Consider the following 23,508-nt stretch of genomic DNA (forward strand, 5'->3'; position numbering starts at 1 on the left):
ATCTGACTGACTTTTTTTTTAAATCTTTGACAGATTATTCTGGGGTCAGGAATAAAAAAAAAAATCCCAGTACTACTCTCTCAATGTTGCAGCAATGGATGGCAAAACTAGTCAGCTGTGACCAGGGTTACAAATTAGGCTAAAAGTGCAACAAATCTGCAGACCTTAAGCTGAAAAGAAATTAGCTCAAAGTATACACTGAATGGTCTAAATAGCTTAAGTCAATAGTTTACAAAGAAGTGAAAGTACAAATGTAAATGTAGATTAGATAGAGGCATTAAACTGCTAATAACCTCAGTTCACAAACTTTAGAAGCCTTCCCTCCACTGTGTGGTGTTATGCTGCATAGGTACACTTAAGAAAAGTTTAATGTTTGCTTAACTTGCCTGGATAGATAACTGTTTTTCATTACTTACTGTTTACTTTCCAGCTCACACAGTGCTGTTGCAGTTCTGATGTCATCTCACTCATCCTTGCATGTTGTTAATTCCATGAGGCTTGCTGGTGGCACATAATGATGTTTCAGACAACTGTGAAGTAAAGAGGAAAGTGAAATATCAATCATATAGGAGCCATGTGTGAATTTCGGGCACCCTCTAATTTTCAGCTCCAAAGCATCATTTTCAACGAAATTTAGCACAGTTGACAGGTATGTGTTGTGTGCCTTCTCATTGGCTCCCTTTGTGTTTGGAAAGGTTATTGATTGATTCATATACTGTGATGCCAATTGGCTGTAATTGTTGTATATAATCTAATCAAAAGACACAAAGCGGAGCCACGACTGTTCAGTGTGGAACAGTGGTCTTGGGCAATATTAAATGAGGAGCATTCTGCACAATTCGGAGTACTTGGTGGGTAAGGCTATAGCTCTGTTGACTGAAAGCTGGAAGGAAAACCAAACAATCTGCAAAAAATGAGATAAGGAGGATTGTTACATTGAATGTAAGTTCACTGATGGAAAGCATCGTATAAGTGGATGGTATAATGGTAAGGAGGAGACACGATATCCTGGGTATCACATAAGTGAAGTAGAAGGGGAGCATAGTGAAGTCTCATGACCTGAGAGTCAGAGTCAAACTAGAAATGGTATGGGGATCATGGAAAGAGAGAGAGATTCTTCTGAAGACATTGATAGATGTTATTAGACAGACATCAATGTAAAATGGAACAGTTTCCATGAACTTAGTCTGTGCATCAGATAAGGGATGTGGCTTCCAGAAATAGAGGGAATTCAAACAACAGTTACAAGATCTCTTTAACAAAGAGGAGCAAAGCATGTTGGTCTTGATAATCACTGACCTGAATGTTCAGTCAGGACAGATCCAGATATGGACTTGAGGACCGCCCAGGTCTGTATGGTCAAGGCAAAAGAAATGATGAAGGAGAGGCCATTCTGGAATTTTTCCTGCAGATGGATTAATGGTGGCAAACACAAGGTTTGCCAAGAGAGAGATTTACAGGATACACACAAGAGCCTGCAACTCATGTAAATTACTTCCCAATAAGGAAAGGACATTGGGGCCAAATAAGAGATTGCAAAGTCATCTCAAGTGAAATGCACCCCCCCCCCACTCCAGCTTAAATCACTGATGGCCACAATCAGCTTAAAAACAGTAATCAGAAAAGGATCTAAGAACAATAGATAACTTGGCAGAAAAGATTGAATTTGAATGGAAAAAAAGCACAGGAGTGCAAGGATATAGTCACAATTGTAACACTCCAGAAATAAGTGGAAGTATGTGTTGTGGAAAAAGGACAGCATCTCAAAAGAGCATGTGTGAAAATAATAGAATAAATCTGTAGGCAATCCAGGAATGGAACTGAGGTACAGAAGGAAAGCTGGTGGTGGAATGCAGAAGTGCAGGAAGTTATCAAAAGAAAGAAGGAATGCAGGAAGAAGGGATGATAGAAAAAAGGACCAGTTTAATAAGGAATACTGGCTGACTAAAAAACACACAAACAGAGCAATCACAAAGGCAAATAACAAGTTATCAGAGAATCTCTACTAGCTTCTATAAAATGACTTAGCACATGACACAAAGAAGCTCTATCAGGTTGTAAGTCAGTAAACAAAAGACGGAGAAGATAGACCATGGATGACATTTGTAAAGGCTCCAACAAAAACCTGCTCACCAGTCTGGAAGATATCAATGACAGATGAAAGAAGAACTTAAAAAAACTTCTGAATAAAAAAAAAAACACTGCAGAAGCTGATACTCTTGCATACTCAAACTATGACAAAAGTGGTTGGAGAACCCACCTTAGAATAAGTATGTAGTGAAAATGAAGTAAGATAAACAAATAAGCTCAGGTGAAGACACAGCAGATGTGATTAAGATAGGTTAATTAGGAGAGAGGTGGCTCCTTTGGATACACAGAGATAGAGAGACGAGATTCCCAGATGATGGCAGAATAAGAAGTATTTTATCATCCTACAAGAACAAAGGGGAGAAGCATAACTACATGCAGTACAGAGGTATCAAACTGTTGTTACACTGCATGAAAGTGCTGGACAGGATGATTGATAAACAAATGCTCAGAGCTGTAGAACATATAATGGGCAATGAGCAGTCTGGCTTTTTAGATCAGGATGCAGAATACATGACAAAGCTTAGAATAAGACAGATAGTGCGGAAGATGCTAGAGGTTTTTTAGGAAAGAGTCCAACTGAGTATTCCTAGACATGGAGAAAGCATGTTCCCAAAAAAGCTAATCTGAGCTGCCTTGAAATAGTTCAGTCTTGGAAACTTCAACAGAATTACTTCAATATACAAGGATAAAATGATACAAGTATGAAGAATCTTCAGACTTACAAAGGGGTTCTCAATGAAAGTGGGTTTGCATCAGGGCTGAGCTCTAAACCGTCTCCTGTTCATACTGGTGATGAGCTATATCAACAAGTCTACTATATGCAGACTAGACAATGTGGCACTAGAAGCAGACTTTGAACAGGGACATCTGCAAACTATGGGAGAATTAAATGCAATGATAATTGCACATAGGGATAAAACAGAGTAGAGAAAAGACAGTAGTCATGACAAGAAATAGGTAAATCAGAAGAAACTGAAAAGTAAGACAGAAGGGAAATATGTGGAACAAGATGACAACTTCAAGTATCTGAAGGTGTGTTGAGGAAGAACAGAAATCTGATTGAGAAGGTAAAAAAAAAATCAGAAGTCCTGAAAAGTGAGATGTTCACAGTAATGTTGCAATCAGTGATTCTGTCTGACACAGAAAAATGTTCACTGAATGCAGTGCAGGTGAAAAAGTTTGAGGAGATGGAGGCAAAATGCCTGGGGTGGATACAAAGATGTACAATGTGGGGCAAATGAAGAAATTTATTTTATTTTATTTTATTTTACATTTGTTAACCGGGGGTGTCTGACTGAGCCGAAAAGGCCCTTTTTCAGCAGAAGCCCAGGGAGAAAAGCTCCACAAAGATAAATTACAGACACATTTAGTTATTTAGACATAATCAGTATACGCACAAATTACAAGAGGCATGTTTTTACAGTGGTATGCGGCACAAACAGTTACAGTGGAGAGAACAATCAAAAAAAAATATTAATTTTAAAAATAAAGGTAAGTAATAGATTTGTGGTGTACAGCTGAACTTTGGAATGTAGGTAGAATACATACATAGTACACAGGTACAGTACATACATTGTACATTAGCCAGTGTTTGTGAGTAAGATTGAAAAACTATTATCAATTGCTCTAGATTTAGTATGTATATGTTATCCGCTTTCACTAGCCTGGGGAGCAATCATGGCACTGCCAACTTTGCTTGAGATGTTGCCTGATGAGGTCTTTAAAGGAGGCTTTGGATGATGTGTTTTGAATGCTAGTAGAGACAGAGTTCCATTTTTTAGCCACCGAACTACTATATAGTGCATCTCCAAAGCTATTGTAGCTGTTGGTGACTTCTACTAGTAGTTTGCTTGATGATCTAAGAGGCCTTTTGGCTGAGTGATGTTGTACTAGGTTTTTGAGTTTTGGGGAGGTAATAGATAGAATGACAGAGGAAATGAAAACTTTAGACCTGAAGCCAAAGTAGCTCCAATTGCAGAGGAGTTCAAAGTGAATGGAGGGCAGTAACAGCCATCCCATTTCACAAAGATGGGGCATCACTTAATCTGGGAAATTATAGACCCATAAGTCTGACCAGCCTCAACTGTAAGCCCATGGGAAGGATAATAACGGAGTTAATAAATAAGGATGTAGGTAACTTCCAAACTCTCAAACCAAACTATTTCAGATTTTGTAAGGGCAAATCCTGCCTACTTAATCTGGTTGACTCTTTCAGATGGTTACTGAAACCATGAAAGAGGGCAAATCGGAACACACTGTATATCTAGACTGTATAAAGGCATTGAGCACCAGCTGGCACTCAGGCATAGATAAACTATCCCAGGTATATGTTAATCCACTTGTAACTCATTGAATAGCAAACTGGCTCACAAAGTGAACTCAGAAAATTAGGGTGGGTTGTCCTTCAATCATAGATCAAACTTCACTGTAAGGATAAAGGACTATCCATAATCTCAATCTTTGCCCCCAGAAGGGTAGCAATAACAAGGAAAAGAGCGTATTCAGGCAGCAGTTGCAGGACCTACTAAATAAAGCAGGATAACATGAGTTGGTATGAATAATGGCCAGTATACGTATATAGGACAGAAGGAAGAGGATATGAGGAGTGCCTGTGTCAGCATGGGTTGGGCAGTGGATATAAAGGAGAGGTCATTCTAGACTTGTGTCTGGCAAATGGCTTGATGATAGATACCACATGGTTCAGCAAGAAGGACAGTCACAAGATTACATCCAAAAGTGGCCAACATGCAATGCAGGTGGATTTCTTTTTCATACAGAAAGGACAGTCACGTGGAATCAGAGATTGCAAAGTCATCCCCAGTGAAATAGTCATTTCCCAGCATAAAACACTGGTTGCTACAATCAGCTATGATGTAGTGATCAGAGAAGTCTCTAAGGTCAGCAATGATTAGACTGAAGACCTGGATGTTGAATGAAGAGAAAGCACAAGATTTCAAGGGTTGTAGCACTTTAGGAAGAAGAAGAAGAAATTTGTGGAGAATAACAAAGAATGACAGCATCTCAAAGCAGCATGTGTGAGAAACTACAGAACAGACATACAGCCAAGCCAGGTATGGAAAGCAGGTACATAAGGAAAGCAGTTGGTGGAATGCAGAAGTTCAGGAAGTCATGAAAGGAGAAATGCAGAAAAAAGTGGGAGATAGAAAAGACAGACCACAATAAGAAGGAATACTGGTCAGTTAACAATAAGAAGGAATACTGGTCGGTTAACAATAAGAAGGAATACTGGTCGGTTAACAATAAGAAGGAATACTGGTCGGTTAACAATAAGAAGGAATACTGGTCAGTTAAAAAAGAGTCTGAGAGTGCAGAAAATAAGCAATCCGTGGCAGTATTTAAGCTTCTGGAAAGTGACAGTGCAGATGACACCAAGAAACTCTATCAAATTGTAAAGCAAATGCAGAAAGATAACGAAGAAAATCATTCGGCACCCTTCATATGTGATGCCAGCAACAACTTGCTCACCATGTCACAGAACATCAAAGCCATATGCAGCAGCTTCCAAATGAAGAAAACCCCACGAAAACTGTACTGCCTCAGACACAGCTGAGAAGAAGAAGAAGAGCCCACTCTAGAAGTAAGAAAAGCACTGAGGAAAATGAAGTCAAGGAAAGCTGCAGGCTCGAATTAGAGTAAAGGAAGAAATGATCTCAAAGCCTTGTCCCTCTTCGTAGTGTCATACCGACTTCTGGAGGGTGATCCTTGCCTTGTGTACAGACCCTTAAAAGACTCTGTGTCGTCAGACCTCCTGCACATTTGTGATTGCAATGGGGCATAAACACCCACTCAAAAGATCCAAATTTCTTTTGCAACATAAATAGAATATGTTGGAGGGATAGATATGCATAACAGAGAATACCACTTCTTTGGAATTGTTTTTCTCTTCACAAAAACAAAGTACTTCTTTTACACTATTAAAAATAGTCTGGATGAATGGAGTGGTAACCTGTAATGGGGATGTATGGTTAGGCTCCTTAAGATCCTCACAGATGAATAACCTAGTAAGTACTTATGAACCTATGCACAAATTACGATGGTTCAGTTACATGTGCAGGAAAACAGAAGACAATTTGGAAAAGCACATTTGGGAGTGACACAAAGAAGGCAAGAACAGACAATGATGTCCAGCAAAGGGAAGGCTGCATTGCATGAGAGAAGATATGCAACAGCCATGCATAACTACTGAAACAGGAAGGAGAGTGTCACTGAACTTAGAGATGTGGTACCAGCTGAACGTGGAAACAGCTCATGTAACACCACAAACCCATGAATAAATGGAAAAAATAATTGATGATGGTGATGATGGGCTAATCCACAAACTGGATAATATTCCTAAAATACCCATCTCAGAAATGTGTCCCTGTGCTCAAAGCATAAGTAATAGACTTTTAGCTTTTCATTCAGATGAGAATTACAAAATCATTAATCTAGTGGATGCCATGAAGTGTTTCCTATCAGTGAAAATTAAGGAGGGATCCAATCATAACCTCAAATGCTGTAATGAAGGAATTATTCATGGTCATAACAGCATCATTATGGTACTAGTGAAAAATCTTCATGGACTTCCTGAAGTCACTTTAATTTTCAACTCAGCAAGTGCTGGACTGCAATATAACAACAGAAATACATCATTTCAAAGAGGAAAATAACTTGCCTGCAACCAGGATACCCACTGACCAGAATGAGGGGGTGCTCATTCTTAACTCTGAGGAAGTGAGAGGTCATCTAAGGAAAGTGAACCCCAGGAAAGCTGCTGGTCCCGACTATATACTGGGCAGAGTACTAAAAGTGCAGATCATCTATACTCAGTTATGACAGATATTGTCAACACCTCCCTTACTCTAGAAAAAGTACCCTCCTGCTTCAAGGTAACAAATCTCATCTCTCTTCCCAGAAAAGCCAATCCCTCTTGCCTAAATGAATACAGAATGGTTGCTTTAACTTCTAATGTCATGAAATATTTGAGAGGATTATTAAAAAGCACCTGTCAGAAATTCTGCCATCAGCCTATGATCCTCTGCAATTCACTTATCGGGCAAACAGGTCCACTTTTTGATGCCATATCAGTGGCATTGCACGTGTCACTTCACCAGGAAGGGAAAGAATAACTAAGTCAGACCATTGTTCATAGACTTCAGTTCGGCATTGAATACTGTGTTTATGATGCAACTTATCGATAAGCCAATCAACCTTGGAGTTATCAAGCACCTTCACAACTGAATCCTAGACTTCTTAATCAACAGGCCATAGAGGACATGTGGAGGAAATAACACCTCGGGGTGCATAATTCTCAACACTGGTGTACCTCAGGGATGTGTAGTCAGCCCACTGCTGTTCACCATCCTTTCCCATGACTGTTCTGCAAAACAAAGCTCCAATTATATTATCAAGTTTGCAGATGACACCACGGTAGTGGGCCTAATCAAAGGAGAGGATGAAAGAACATACAGAGACGAGGTCAACTCTCTGATAGACTGGTGCATGAGAAACCACCTAGACCTGAACTTCAATAAACAAAGGAAATCATCATTGACTTCAGTGAAAAGGCCAACTGCCCACTCATCGCTCAAGATCAATGGTGAAGAGATGGAAAGGGTTAAAACTACAAATGTTCTAGGTGTGTGCATTTCAGAGGCTCTCACTTGGACTATGAATGCTGGTCAGTTGTTCAAAAAGGCCCATCAATGTCTCTACTTTCTGAGAAGGCTCAGAAAAGAAAAGCTCCCACTTAATGTTCTCTCCACCTTCCACAGAGGAGCTATTGAGAGCATTCTCATCTGTAACTTCACTGTTTGGTTTGGGAACTGTACAGTAGCTGAAAAGAAGAAGCTACAGAGAGTGGTGAGAGTTGCTGAGAAAATCATGGGCACCAGTCTACCATCAGTCCAAGAGCTATCCACATGGCTGGTTCGCTCAACTGTCATCTGGCAGGAGGTACCACAGTATTCGCTGAAGGACCTCCAGATTGATTAACAGTTTCTACCCAGCATTGATGATACTTATTAACTTGGACACCAGCCCCAGTGACTCCATCACAAACTAACTTAATAACAATGTATTGTTTGGAATGTGCAATATTTTATTATTTACTTTATATACTTACACTCAAGTGCAATTGTCTGTCACATGCTTTATGTAATATACACAAACAGTGACAATTTTAGTTCATGTGCAGTAACCAACCTTACGTGTCATACTGCTACTATATAGTATTTATATGACTACATAGGGGTATTAGCTTTTTTCTTATGTTCTTGGGACATAGTCATTAGTCTCTAATTCATTTACTTGATATGTCTTATTGTTGTGTTTGTTGTATCCTATGCTTCTTCTGTCCTCTCATGGTGAGCTAATGCTCATAGTTTCATTTAAGACTTCACAAGTGTAGTCCTAAATAACAATAAAGTTTACTTTGGCTTTGACTTTAGACTTAGATCCAGACATACCAAACTGTAAACCCAAAATACTTCATGAAAGCATTAAAAAATCTCAAATAAAATCACTACTAGAGTGCAAAAAATGCTAACTCATATTTACAAATTTTAATAAAAAAAAAAAAAAAACTTTTTGATCATGACAAATGGGAAGCACAAATGAACTTTTCTCCCCTGGTCTTCGCTGAAAATTGCCTTTGTTCCATGTCAGACTTTCCTGGTTAACAAATTAAATAAACAACAAACTAATGAATAAATAAAATAAATAAATAAAATTCCTTGTGGAAAGCATTCACTATACAATATCAGAAAGTCAAGTAAAAAAATTTGGAATCTCATGTCATTCGAGAAGTGAAAAAATAATTATTACCTGCTTAAAAAACAACTAAGCACCTGTCCTTCAGGGACACGTGCCAGAGACATACAAAGCTTCACCAGGCATCAAATAGGCTTCTTTCAGGCACACTTAATTCAGTCATTCATAAGATATTCCCTGCATTTAAGAAACAAACACTGCATTGCAGAAGAAGTTTGTGCAGTGAATGGTGACATGCATAGAAGGGCATCATTTAATGGCACACATCTTGATTGCATCAGGCAAATGATTGTATAATAGCATGTAAATGAGAACCATTATCAAAATAAAGGTAATGTATGCAATTGAAAGCAAACAATGATAGCACAATTCATAAACATATAATTCTGAGTGAAAATCTGCTGACCACAGTAAGGAGTTATGGGAGAGAGAGAGATAGAGTGACAGACAGACTATGAAAATATGCTTAGGTTGTTCTTCAAGATGGTAGCAACAGAAGCACATGCCATGAGTGTGCCACATATGAGTCATCTGTCCTCATCTAATATTCCATGCCCTCAGTGGCTCAGATAAAGTGGACCTCTACCATGTGGACAGAGGCACCAAGGAGATATGTTGACATATTACCCTTTTATGCAGGTTTGCTAGATGCATGGAGTACCCATCTCTGTGGATAACAAGGCATTTTTGGCTTTAAGAATACTGGATACAGAGTCTTTCCAGTGACCAGGGAACATGGTGGATAAATCCTGGGTATCTACCTCAAGGATATTCCACCAGTTTCTCAATTACATGCTACAGCATGTGGAGGAGCATACATGTTCCCATGTACTGTAGAGTAGAGAAGTAACACAGAAGCTACAGAGAGTGGTGAGAGTTGCTGAGAAAATCATGGGCACCAGTCTACCATCAGTCCAAGAGCTATCCACAGCAAGGTGCCTTAAAAGAGCCCACAGAATACTTAATGACTCCTCATACCCTGCACATGGCTGGTTCGCTCAACTGTCATCTGGCAGGAGGTACCACAGTATTCGCTGAAGGACCTCCAGATTGATTAACAGTTTCTACCCAGCATTGATGATACTTATTAACTTGGACACCAGCCCCAGTGACTCCATCACAAACTAACTTAATAACAATGTATTGTTTGGAATGTGCAATATTTTATTATTTACTTTATATACTTACACTCAAGTGCAATTGCCTGTCACATGCTTTATGTAATATACACAAACAGTGACAATTTTAGTTCATGTGCAGTAACCAACCTTACGTGTCATACTGCTACTATATAGTATTTATATGACTACATAGGGGAATTAGCTTTTTTCTTATGTTCTTTGGGCATAGTCATTAGTCTCTAATTCATTTACTTGATATGTCTTATTGTTGTGTTTGTTGTATCCTATGCTTCTTCTGTCCCCTCATGGTGAGCTAATGCTCATAGTTTCATTTAAGACTTCACAAGTGTAGTCCTAAATAACAATAAAGTTTACTTTGGCTTTGACTTTAGACTTAGATCCAGACATACCAAACTGTAAACCCAAAATACTTCATGAAAGCATTAAAAAAAATCTCAAATAAAATCACTACTAGAGTGCAAAAAATGCTAACTCATATTTACAAATTTTAATAAAAAAAAAAAACTTTTGATCATGACAAATGGGAAGCACAAATGAACTTTTCTCCCTGGTCTTCGCTGAAAATTGCCTTTGTTCCATGTCAGACTTTCCTGGTTAACAAATTAAATAAACAACAAACTAATGAATAAATAAAATAAATAAATAAAATTCCTTGTGGAAAGCATTCACTATACAATATCAGAAAGTCAAGTAAAAAAATTTGGAATCTCATGTCATTCGAGAAGTGAAAAAATAATTATTACCTGCTTAAAAAACAACTAAGCACCTGTCCTTCAGGGACACGTGCCAGAGACATACAAAGCTTCACCAGGCATCAAATAGGCTTCTTTCAGGCACACTTAACTCAGTCATTCATAAGATATTCCCTGCGTTTAAGAAACAAACACTGCATTGCAGAAGAAGTTTGTGCAGTGAATGGTGACATGCATAGAAGGGCATCATTTAATGGCACACATCTTGATTGCATCAGGCAAATGATTGTATAATAGCATGTAAATGAGAACCATTATCAAAATAAAGGTAATGTATGCAATTGAAAGCAAACAATGATAGCACAATTCATAAACATATAATTCTGAGTGAAAATCTGCTGACCACAGTAAGGAGTTATGGGAGAGAGAGAGATAGAGTGACAGACAGACTATGAAAATATGCTTAGGTTGTTCTTCAAGATGGTAGCAACAGAAGCACATGCCATGAGTGTGCCACATATGAGTCATCTGTCCTCATCTAATATTCCATGCCCTCAGTGGCTCAGATAAAGTGGACCTCTACCATGTGGAGAGAGGCACCAAGGAGATATGTTGACATATTACCTTTTATGCAGGTTTGCTAGATGCGTGGAGTACCCATCTCTGTGGATAACAAGGCATTTTTGGCTTTAAGAATACTGGATACAGAGTCTTTCCAGCGACCAGGGAACATGGTTGATATATCCTGGGTATCTACCTCAAGGATATTCCACCAGTTTCTCAATGACATGCTACAGCATGTGGAGGAGCATACATGTTCCCATGTACTGTAGAGTAGAGAAGTAACACAATGTAGGCATTTTATGATATATCCAAATTCCCTGAGGTACTTAAAGCCATTGGTTGCATCCACATTGCAATAAAGAAACAGGAGCAACAGCATATCAACCATAAGGGACTCCACTCCATAAACTACCAAATGGTCTGCAGTGGCCAAGATATAATATGAAATGTGTCATAAGGACACATAGGCAGTGCACACAATTCCTACTTCTGGTACGTGTCAGTTAAAATGGTGATTTGTTTTGGGTGATCTTCCACACAGTAATTTTTGTGATGCTGTATATGCCCTTGAAACCTGACAGCTCATGACAGCAATAGAAAAAAAAATAACTCAGACCATGCCAGAAAAAGTAGACACCACCTTCCTGTCACAGAACTGAATCATTTGTTGAATGTATGTGCAAACTACTGAAGGCCCACTTTCACTCCTTGTCTATCTCTAGCGGTGCCTTGCAATATGAGCCAGGAATATGCAGTAAAGTATTTGCAGTATGAGAAATATTACACAACATGTTGATGCACTAACTGATACATCAGGGGTGAGACATTTATGAAAAGGAAGTCCTAAAGTCATTGTGTTGGAAGAGGTGCTTGTTGAGGCGTTCATGGATGATCCAGCTTCAGGAGATGACAACGCAAGGCAGAGGGAGGTGCAGTATGCTGAGGTGCTGGCTTAAAGGCACCATGTCATTCACAACTGTGGTACAGATTAAACACAACATATAACAGAAACAATGACACAAACAACACCACAACCAGGCTATAGTATTCCATGCAGGGACTGTGCATCTGGCACAGTTGTGATCAAATGCACAGTTAGGGAGGACCATAGTGACAGCTGTCAGCGATGATCAATCTGTGTGTGGGAGGGTGGGGATATAGGCTAATGTAGTGGGTCAGTGTATGTGCTGGTATGACTGTTGGTACCCAGGAATACTGACCAGGGAGTGGGTATTGTCTACAGTATGATTTATGTCGGGAGAAGTAGCCAGTGTGAATTTGAGTTCCTGGGTGTGCATGCACAAAACTCCAGCAGAAGATACAAAACAAGATCAAGAAGTGTAGGTCACCCAAAATGAATATGTGAGCTATACTGTGTACATCCCTGTTCATTGGGACACTACCTGTGGAGAATGTCACAGGTATGATTCACTGCATATACAAAGGACAAAGTGTATGAACATGAATGGCATTATACGCTTTGGGTGGTCTCATCACAAATACCCTATCTGCATCTGCATCCAACACTTGATGGAGGTGTGGGGGTTGTGGAGCTATGGACCCTAGACCACGCCTCTATCCTCTTATGGTGATCTTTCACGTCACAAAAGGAGGAGGACAGGCCATGAGAATTCTGCTGGTCATGATGGGTAGCCACAGGGAACATCTAACGCATGCAGACTATCTAAGTCAGTTTTCCAGATGCTACATAAATGGGTCAGGCCCCCCTCCAGTCCTCACACAGACTACATACCTCCCCAACTAGCTCTGCCATCAGAGCATTGTTTTCTAATTGTCTTTGTATAATGGCCCTGCACATGATTTGAATGGTGGCCAAAGAGACACTCAGATCAGGAGGGTAGTAGTACCCATGGTATTGATGTTGGTACACAGAACCCTGCTGCCCTCCTCTATGCTCAGTGAAATGGCAGTACCCAATGAAGTCTTTGTCACTGTGCAAGGTTGCACTCCCTTGAACAGCTATTGTTCTTTCTATGGCATCCTGGAACTAAGAGGTGAGTTTAATTGTGCTTACTGAAGGAGGCATGGATATGGTCATCACATTACCTATGTTGAGCACTACCACTATGACCTCTGACTGTGCCGGCATGTGGCTATCATAATCAATTGGTGCAGACAGACATGCCTATAGCTATAGTAAAAGGACTTGACAAACTCAAGTATATGAATGTATCTTTCACTATCACCTGCAGACCAGTGCAGATACACCTCTGTAACAGAAGACATGCAAAATCTACAGTTAACTTACCTTGAGCTGAATGATTCTTTAGCCATAGTCTCAATGAGACTGAAGCAACAAATAAGCTATGCTGATTAGTTGTGTGGCTTTAAGACAGACAAGAGTGCAGAGGTTATCCCAAATCATAGGCAATACTCACCTGGGGCATCACCATCTGATATGTGAGGTGCTCTGTGCAGTTCCATCCCAAGGTCAAGTACTCCATCAAGGATAAGTGAGCTATCAGTTCTACCAGACAGAAACACCAGGATCTCCTCCATGTCATTTAATGCTGACTGTTTAACTTGACCATTACTTGTAGCCATTGACTCCTGTTCCAGATAGGTTGCCTTGTTGCCTACATGTGCAGTCATATCAGTGAACATTTTTTGAACCTGCTCATGAGGTCTCTTGAGGTCAATGATCAGATTTACTTGCTCTACCTGATCCCTATAGACCTATTCTTGAAAGGTCTAGTCTAATCAAGTGTTTCATACCATCCACTGAGCATGGTTATTGAGGACCTGCATCATTATACGTCATTCTATGCCTGGGAGAGCTTCTTCCTCTTTCTCTCTGTTATTCGTATGTACCTATAATTTTAAACGGTTCCCATTCAGAAGCCTGAAACATCATAAGCCTGAAAATCAAAATCCTGAAACCAAAAGCCTGAAAATTCAGAATCCTGAAAACTCAAAATCCTGAAAGCCCAAAATCCTGAAAGACCAAAATCCTGAAACTCAAAATCCTGAAAACACAAAATAGACATACTGATGTCATTGTGGCTTTGCTATTGTTAGCCCTGTGGTGTTAGGTCATGTGTTGGGGTCAGGTAAGTGTGCGGTTGGTTTTATTTTAGGGTTAGGGGCGGTTTAAGTGAGTTAGGGTTAGGGCGCAGGTTAGGCATGTATGCAATAGTGACAAATATTGGGGTTGGGGCGGTTTAAGTGAGTTAGGTTTAGGGCTGGTCAGGTGAGTGTGCGATAGTGACGGACCTTAGGGTTAGGGTTAGGGTCAGGGTCAGTTGGTAGATATTAGTGTATTTATAGTGACATATTAGCATTATTTGTGTTTTCAGGATTTTGAGTTTCAGGATTTTGGTCTTTCAGGATTTTGGGCTTTCAGGATTTTGAGTTTTCAGGATTCTGAATTTTCAGGCTTTTGGTTTCAGGATTTTGATTTTCAGGCTTATGATGTTTCAGGCTTCTGAATGGGAACCTTTTAAACACATATACATGTAAGCTGTATTCATGTTCTATCCATATCTCAGAACCACATGAATATTTCCACTCTTCTCACGGTGTGCTTTATATGTCACTCATGATGACATACAAGCTACCTATACAGTTGCTATCCTTTTGGCAGCATTCACAATGGAATAGCACTAGGTGTTGAAATACAGCAGGAGACTGTATTACTCTGCAAAGGAGACCTTACAGAAACACAACTATATCTGGTGCATGCCATGTTTTCAGTGTGTTGTTGTCCTACAGCAGCACACATAATGTCACTACCCAAAGTGAGGATGGGCAGATGTATGTTTCAATGCACTTATTCTTTCCTATGAAGATTGGGAATGATACAGGGCCCAGTATTGTAATTTACTACCATTGTATGTCACCTCACCCTGACAATGACATACACAGTGACTGTCAGCTACAGCTTGTCTGGCCAAAGATTTGAACACCTGGCAAAGGTTCCACATCCTCAGAATGTGTGCAGCTCAGATTAAGCTGAGGTCTATGGCAGGGCATCCACTAGGATGTCAAAGTGATCTCTAAGTACTATCCACATAAACCTACCTAAATGGGAATTTGTGTAGAACCCTCTCCCCCCAAACCCCACAGTCCCAATATAAAAATACAGGACTTCGGTATGGACTAAGAAAGAGGCAGTCAAAAAATGATACATATGCCTTATAATCATCTTTTTCAACATTAGTCCTTGGAATGGACAAGACATTCGTCTTTGATGCCAACCCCTGTGGAGCATTCACAGGCCAGCAAACTTAGTCAATGGTAGTTTAGTCACTCTTCAACTTCCACTTGCTAGGACACACACACTATCTCGCACAAAGAGTCTGTTATTGGTGGTGACTTGAAAAAATATGTTAACACTCTGTTTTGAGTGGTGAAATCATGAGGGACTGTGGACTGAATGGAACTTTCCAATCACACTCCCAATAGATACAAGTTAAAAGTCCCCCAACTGGAAAAGCTACAGCTATAATGTGAGTGTTCTGTCAGCAGATGGACATTTACTATACAAAAGCCTCACACTAAGTAATGTCCTCTGCACATCCATAGCCCTCCTGTAGACAACACAGCAGTATATATGGCAGCATATATCAGTTATATACAGTCATCCAGTAAACTTAATCATCAAATAATATTAGCAGTGATTATGATATATATAGTTCTCAGACTTAATAACATGGTCCATAAGTCCCACATACTACAACACATACCAAACCTTTCCTTATGGCACTTAATCTGATAAATTACAGAATGATCTGCTAAATTACAGAATATGCAAGTGTCACATTGTATAACAAACACCTGTTCATCTTCCTATTTCCTCGGACAAAATTCACCTGTTGTCAGCTAAAACCACACATTCAGCCCGCTTCATATCACAGTATAGCGTAAGTCAACACACATCATACACCTAAGGCATATGTAGTAAGTAGTAACTATAATTTGCAGACACTACTTCTCATTAACATAAATTATGTTACTGTTGATAAATATTGTTTGCAGCTGTTCTCAGTTATAGAAATGATGACACTTGCTTGGTCAGTAGCAAATTTCATAGCACAATGTGCAAAGTAATGAATGTGCTTGTTTTTTTTTTTTTCTTCACAAAATTTCTAAACTCTTAGCTTCTTCATTATGCTAATGAGCCTAGTTAGAGGGTCTCTGAACTGCAGTTTTTCTGCAATGTACACAACCAAGGTTTGTCTGACATAGTGCACTTGCACAAGCACCTGTGAAATGCAACATGCATTAGTGAAGAGTGTCAATAATCTGGCAGGAATGTGAATATGGGTAAAGCTGTTATGATATTATAAACTATGGAGATGCTAAATTGGAGACATGGAAGCATAGATGTTGCTGTTACAGTCTGTTCATGCCATAGTGCTCATAACACTATAATGCCACTCCAAGTGTATTCACATGATATTGTGGTGGCAACACAAAACATTGTGTAAGTTGAGTGTTCACTGTTGCTTGTGATATGCCTGCAACAGTAAAGTGTTTAGACACCAGACAGCAGCCATATTCCTCTGGACAGTGACCTGATGAGTATCTATGACTTCTTGATGCATTAAGGGCGGCAGAGCTCTCAGGCAGTATTCTAAGGAGAGTAAAATACTTCTAGACCTTATGCACCAAGATCAGGGGGGGTACCTGCTGGAGAACTCTCATGCCAGGGCTGTGGCTGCTGCTTTTGTCACCAACCAGTCTGGTGAGCAGTGGAGGCACTAGTGCAGTGACCTGTAAAAGTGCCAGCTCAATCTTTTAGACTAGTGAGAAGAAAGTTTGAGAGAGAGCGCTTCCAATATGTATAATAAGCATGCAAATCAATTAATTGTTCTGTATATTATTCATGGTTAAAAGGGCCTTTGGGCATTTAATTCATGATACTTGTCTTCTTTGTTTGTGTTTTCCATTTCCTGAGAAGATAGAAGAGAACAGGTTCTTCCTGTTGAGGCAGATAGAGCATCTCTCCAGAAACAGGGGTTAGTATGATCACTGCTGTAGTATAGACAAGTTCTGTATATCATAGAAATAGCATATTTCCAATATTGTAATTGTATAGAAATATGTAACCCCCCCCCATGTGTGACACTGTATTATGCTTGATACACCCTTTGTATATATGCTGGTATTATATCCAAAATGCTGGCTGGACATATTAGTGGTTTCATGCCTTCACTGTTTACAGACTTATGCCTTGCATGACATATGCTTACATCATGCTATAGCCACACAGTGAAAGACATGCAAGTCTACTGGCACACTACAATGCTTTATGCATTGCCAGATACCAAGAGTTCCTACAGCAAGCAAGGTAGACAATTCCTCATATTGGCTGTGCAATGATCCCACTGAATGCCCATGCAAGTGCCACTTTGGACTGACATAACCATGACATTCATGCATTATGACAGGTCTGTTCCATAGTAAATACTGGTTTACATTCAAGTAGTTGCCCATCATATGCCAACAGTTGTCTGTGTTACCAACACTGTCTTGTCTGCTTTTGGTATGACACACTGATATGGTAAGCCTGTTGGCCTTAATTGTTTGTTACAGTGTCTGTGTCCACAGTGCCCCTCTTTGTCTCTTCCTGACATGACATACCCACAATGGCAGCCCCCCCACGCACACCTTATATTTCCTATGGTGGCTACCAGCACCTTAGTGACAGTAGTGTCACCCATACTTTCTGGAGGTAATTGTTACTATACCACTGCTCCCTTTATGCAACTCATCTAATAGAAACATTTATCATTCTATTCCAAGGCATCATTATCATTATTCTCTCAGGTGTCACTGTATAACATTAAGTACTTGTGCATCATTATCATTATTCTCACAGGTGTCACTGTATAACATTAAGTACTTGTGCATCATTAACATTATTCTCTCAGGTGTCACTGTATAACATTAAGTATTTGTGCATCATTATCATTATTCTCTCAGGTGTCACTGCATAACATTAAGTACTTGTGCATCATTATCATTATTCTCTCAGGTGTCACTTTATAACATTAAGTACTTGTGCATTATTATCATTATTCTCTCAGGTGTCACTTTATAACATTAAGTACTTGTGCATCATTATCATTATTCTCTCAGGTGTCACTGTATAACATTAAGTACTTGTGCATCATTATCATTATTCTCTCAGGTGTCACTGTATAACATTAAGTACTTGTGCATCATTATCATTATTCTCTCAGGTGTCACTGTATAACATTAAGTACTTGTGCATTATTATCATTATTCTCTCAGGTGTCACTGTATAGCATTACGTACTTGTGCATCATTATCATTATTCTCTCAGGTGTCACTGTATAACATTAAGTACTTGTGCATTATTATCATTATTCTCTCAGGTGTCACTGTATAGCATTAAGTACTTGTGCATCATTATCATTATTCTCTCAGGTGTCACTGTATAGCATTAAGTACTTGTGCATCATTATCATTATTCTCTCAGGTGTCACTGTATAACATTAAGTACTTGTGCATCATTATCATTATTCTCTCAGGTGTCACTGTATAACATTAAGTACTTGTGCATCATTATCATTATTCTCTCAGGTGTCACTTTATAACATTAAGTACTTGTGCATCATTATCATTATTCTCTCAGGTGTCACTGTATAACATTAAGTACTTGTGCATCATTATCATTATTCTCTCAGGTGTCACTGTATAACATTAAGTACTTGTGCATCATTATCATTATTCTCTCAGGTGTCACTGTATAACATTAAGTACTTGTGCATCATTATCATTATTCTCTCAGGTGTCACTGTATAACATTAAGTACTTGTGCATCATTATCATTATTCTCTCAGGTGTCACTGTATAACATTAAGTACTTGTGCATCATTATCATTATTCTCTCAGGTCTCACTGTATAGCATTAAGTACTTGTGCATCATTATCATTATTCTCTCAGGTCTCACTGTATAACATTAAGTACTTGTGCATCATTATCATTATTCTCTCAGGTCTCACTGTATAACATTAAGTACTTGTGCATCATTATCATTATTCTCTCAGGTCTCACTGTATAACATTAAGTACTTGTGCATCATTATCATTATTCTCTCAGGTCTCACTGTATAACATTAAGTACTTGTGCATCATTATCATTATTCTCTCAGGTCTCACTGTATAACATTAAGTACTTGTGCATCATTATCATTATTCTCTCAGGTCTCACTGTATAACATTAAGTACTTGTGCATTATTATCATTATTCTCTCAGGTGTCACTGTATAACATTAAGTACTTGTGCATTATTATCATTATTCTCTCAGGTGTCACTGTATAACATTAAGTACTTGTGCATTATTATCATTATTCTCTCAGGTGTCTCTGTATAACATTAAGTACTTGTGCATTATTATCATTATTCTCTCAGGTGTCACTGTATAACATTAAGTACTTGTGCATCATTATCATTATTCTCTCAGGTGTCACTGTATAACATTAAGTACTTGTGCATCATTATCATTATTCTCTCAGGTGTCACTGTATAACATTAAGTACTTGTGCATCATTATCATTATTCTCTCAGGTGTCACTGTATAACATTAAGTACTTGTGCATTATTATCATTATTCTCTCAGGTGTCACTGTATAACATTAAGTACTTGTGCACCATTATCATTATTCTCTCAGGTGTCACTGTATAACATTAAGTACTTGTGCATCATTATCATTATTCTCTCAGGTGTCACTGTATAACATTAAGTACTTGTGCATCATTATCATTATTCTCTCAGGTGTCACTGCATAACATTAAGTACTTGTGCATTATTATCATTATTATCTCAGGTGTCACTTTATAACATTAAGTACTTGTGCATCATTATCATTATTCTCTTAGGTGTCACTGTATAACATTAAGTACTTGTGCATCATTATCATTATTCTCTCAGGTGTCACTTTATAACATTAAGTACTTGTGCATCATTATCATTATTCTCTCAGGTGTCACTGTATAACATTAAGTACTTGTAAGGATGATAGTCCTGTCCAGATATGGCAGCAAACATTTAGTTTTTTCTTTGTTTTTCTTCACCATCATCTCTCTCGTATGCTCTAATTGCATGTTTGCTATATTATTTTTCTCAATTTTTGTTACTATTTTATGTAATGTCAGCCACAGCAGTGTCTGTAGAGTGGCAGCTATCCTACTCCACCTTCTCCTGTTGGTTTATTATTTGTCTCAAGGTCTGCCTCTTATTGAAGTGACATAAGCCACAGAGTGATGGGGGGGTGACCTGGAGGTTTCATTGATGACTTCTGTTAGTAGATTACTGGAGGAGGTGCTGTTATACCCTCTAGCGACAACACCAGTAGGTCCCATTTTTTACCTGCCAGGAGCTGATGGAGGTGGTGTTGAAGTTTGTGGACCAGGATCCTGACACGCATTGGCCACCTGTTAATCTTTCTCATGCAACTAACGCCTGGCACTTTCTTGCAAGCCATCAGAGGCAGAACTCACAGGGGATGACAATCACAAGTGTGTCTGTTGATCAGTGTGTGTGTATGCATCTTTAAGAAGCTATCCAAGGGTTTACACAAGTGTATAAATACTGAGCATGTGCGAGCCTGACTGCCATTTTGTAGTAAGCTGTTGAGATGTAAGCATGTATATATATATATATATATATATATATATATATATATATATATATATATATTTATAGATATATATATATATATATATCTATATATATATGTATATATGGGTTCCTATGAATCCGTCGACAGCCGAAACATCGACACTTACCTCATCGACACCAAAGCATCGACCGTTCAGAACATCGACAATCCAGGTAAGCGATTTTCCCCCTTACAGGACCCATGGTAGCACTTGTTTCGCTAGTACGACGCTATGGACAACGCAAATTCTCAACAGTCGCTACCATGGGTCCTAAGTGCTACCATGGGTCCTGTAAGGGGGAAAATCGCTTACCTGGATTGTCGATGTTCTGAACGGTCGATGCTTTGGTGTCAATGAGGTAAGTGTCGATGTTTCGGCTGTCGACGGATTCATAGGAACCCATATATATATATATATATATATATATATATATATATATATATATATATATATAGATAAGGTCTGCCTTCAGTTTGCTTATATGTTATGATGCTGCTATCCATCTTGATGTGTTTGTATGTATTAAAGAATCTAAACAAAATACCCCACCTGCTTGTCATCTATGTTAAAGAAGGACATGTGACATGGTGTCAGAAGCGGCATTTCTAAAAGGACATAGTATCAGAAGCGGCATGTTTAAAGGAACATGAGATTAGAAGATGAATGGCTAAAACGACTTGTTACCAAAAAGAGTTCCAGTTTCTTCCACTTAAGTCCAAGATGCCCAAGCACATGGCAGCAACTGTAGCTCCTGCAGCACTCACTGGTATACCCCAGAGCTTTCCAGAAAATTCCAGAGTTTGCACAGTCTCAGTGAAGCATATGAGTAGTCAGTAAACAGGCATAAGGGTGAGGGTGATTGCTTAACCAGTTTCATTGCCAACTGCCATAGTTGTAGAGGAAATCATGAATCTAAAAGGGAAACATTTTTAGCTTTTGTTCAGCAATGCCATAAATGCAATAAATGGAGTCATTCTGAAAGGTTTTGTAAATCAAAAGGCCACATTCTTTGATTAAAAGTGAACATTTTAAAAAACGAGTATCAGTTAGACAGCTGCAACACTACTATTTATGTTGATTTGTGTCAGTGCTTTATGAAATAGTTAATGCAGTAGAATTAAGGGCAAAGAATGAAGCATTTTTACTGTTCGGATAAATGGAAAACCCATAGAGCTCAAAGTTGACACAGGTTCCAAGTGCAATGTTATGTCAGCAGAAACATTTGTAGGGTGTCATTGTGAAAGGCTTGATTTGTCAAGGTGTGTGAGGCTTGTTGCTTATGGTGGTGAAGAAGGTTCAGTACTGCTTTCATGTTACTCTGCTGGGACAGGCTACTTATTGTTATTTGTGGTCAGTAGGCACGTATAGTTATTATTAGGGATCAGAGACTCTTTGAAAATGGTACTGCTTTCATTTAATAAGAAAGTCCATCAAGTTGGCTTGAACGACCACTACATTTTGCCAAGTAACTTTTTTGTACCTATGCTAATCTTTTTGAAAACAAACTAGGGAAGCTTCCAGTTGTGTACTCAATGAAGTTAGACCCAGAGGTCATCCAGTTATCAAGTCAGCTTGAAAAGTTCCAATAGTCATGCAGGACAGAGTCAAAACTGAGTTAGACAAAATGGTTCAACAAGGTGTGATTTGTCCATTTGCAGAACCATCTGAATGGGTATCTTCCATGGTGATTGCTCATAATCAAAGCTCAGATGACATCAGAAAATGTATTGATTCATGAGATTTGAACAATGCACTAGAAAGAACTCATCATCAGATGAACACATTCGAAGAAGTCGCAGCTCTGATGCCAAATGCCACTGTTTTTTTCTGCCTTAGAGGCAAAGAGTTCATTTTGGCAAATTCAGCTTGACAAGAAATGCTGCTCACTATTTTCAGTACTCTATTTTGTAGGTACAGATTTTTGAGAATGCTGTTTAGGATAAATTCTGCAAGTGAAGTCTTTCAATGAGCAATGGAACTTTTTGTGGGTATCCTTGTGCTATTATAGTAGATGACATACTAGTAGGAGGTAATGGTGAGGTGAGAATGACAGAAACCTCAGAAAAGTTCATGAAAGAGCACATCAAGTGAATCTTAAGTTCAATACACAGAAATGCAAATTCAGGCTACAAGAAGTTACTATGTTGCTCATTTATTTACTAGTTCAGGCCTACAACCAGATGCTTCAAAGAAAACAGTCATTCTCCAGATGCCAGCTCCAGGCAATGTTCAAGCCCTGCACCATTTTCTTGGCATGGTTAACTATCTAGGCAAGTTCATTCCAGACTTGAGAAAACTTTCAGAACTGCTCAGAGAGCAACACCAAAGAGCATTTGATGTTCTGAAACAGTGAATTGCTAGTCCACCAACTCTCAGATACTATGATGTTCACAAGCCAGTTACTCTTTCATGTGCTATGATTGCTCCCCAAGCTGGTGAATGCGGATAAGGTATACATACTAAATCTAGAGTACTTGATAATAGTTTTCAATCTGACTCACAAACACTGGCTAATCTACAATGTATGTACTGCACCTGTGTACTATGTATGTATTCTACCTATGTTCCAAATTTCCGCTGTACACCACAAATC

This window comes from Protopterus annectens, chromosome 3.part1 (assembly GCF_019279795.1).
Source record: "Protopterus annectens isolate FY-2018-M chromosome 3.part1, PAN1.0, whole genome shotgun sequence".
Lineage (NCBI taxonomy): Eukaryota > Metazoa > Chordata > Ceratodontiformes > Protopteridae > Protopterus > Protopterus annectens.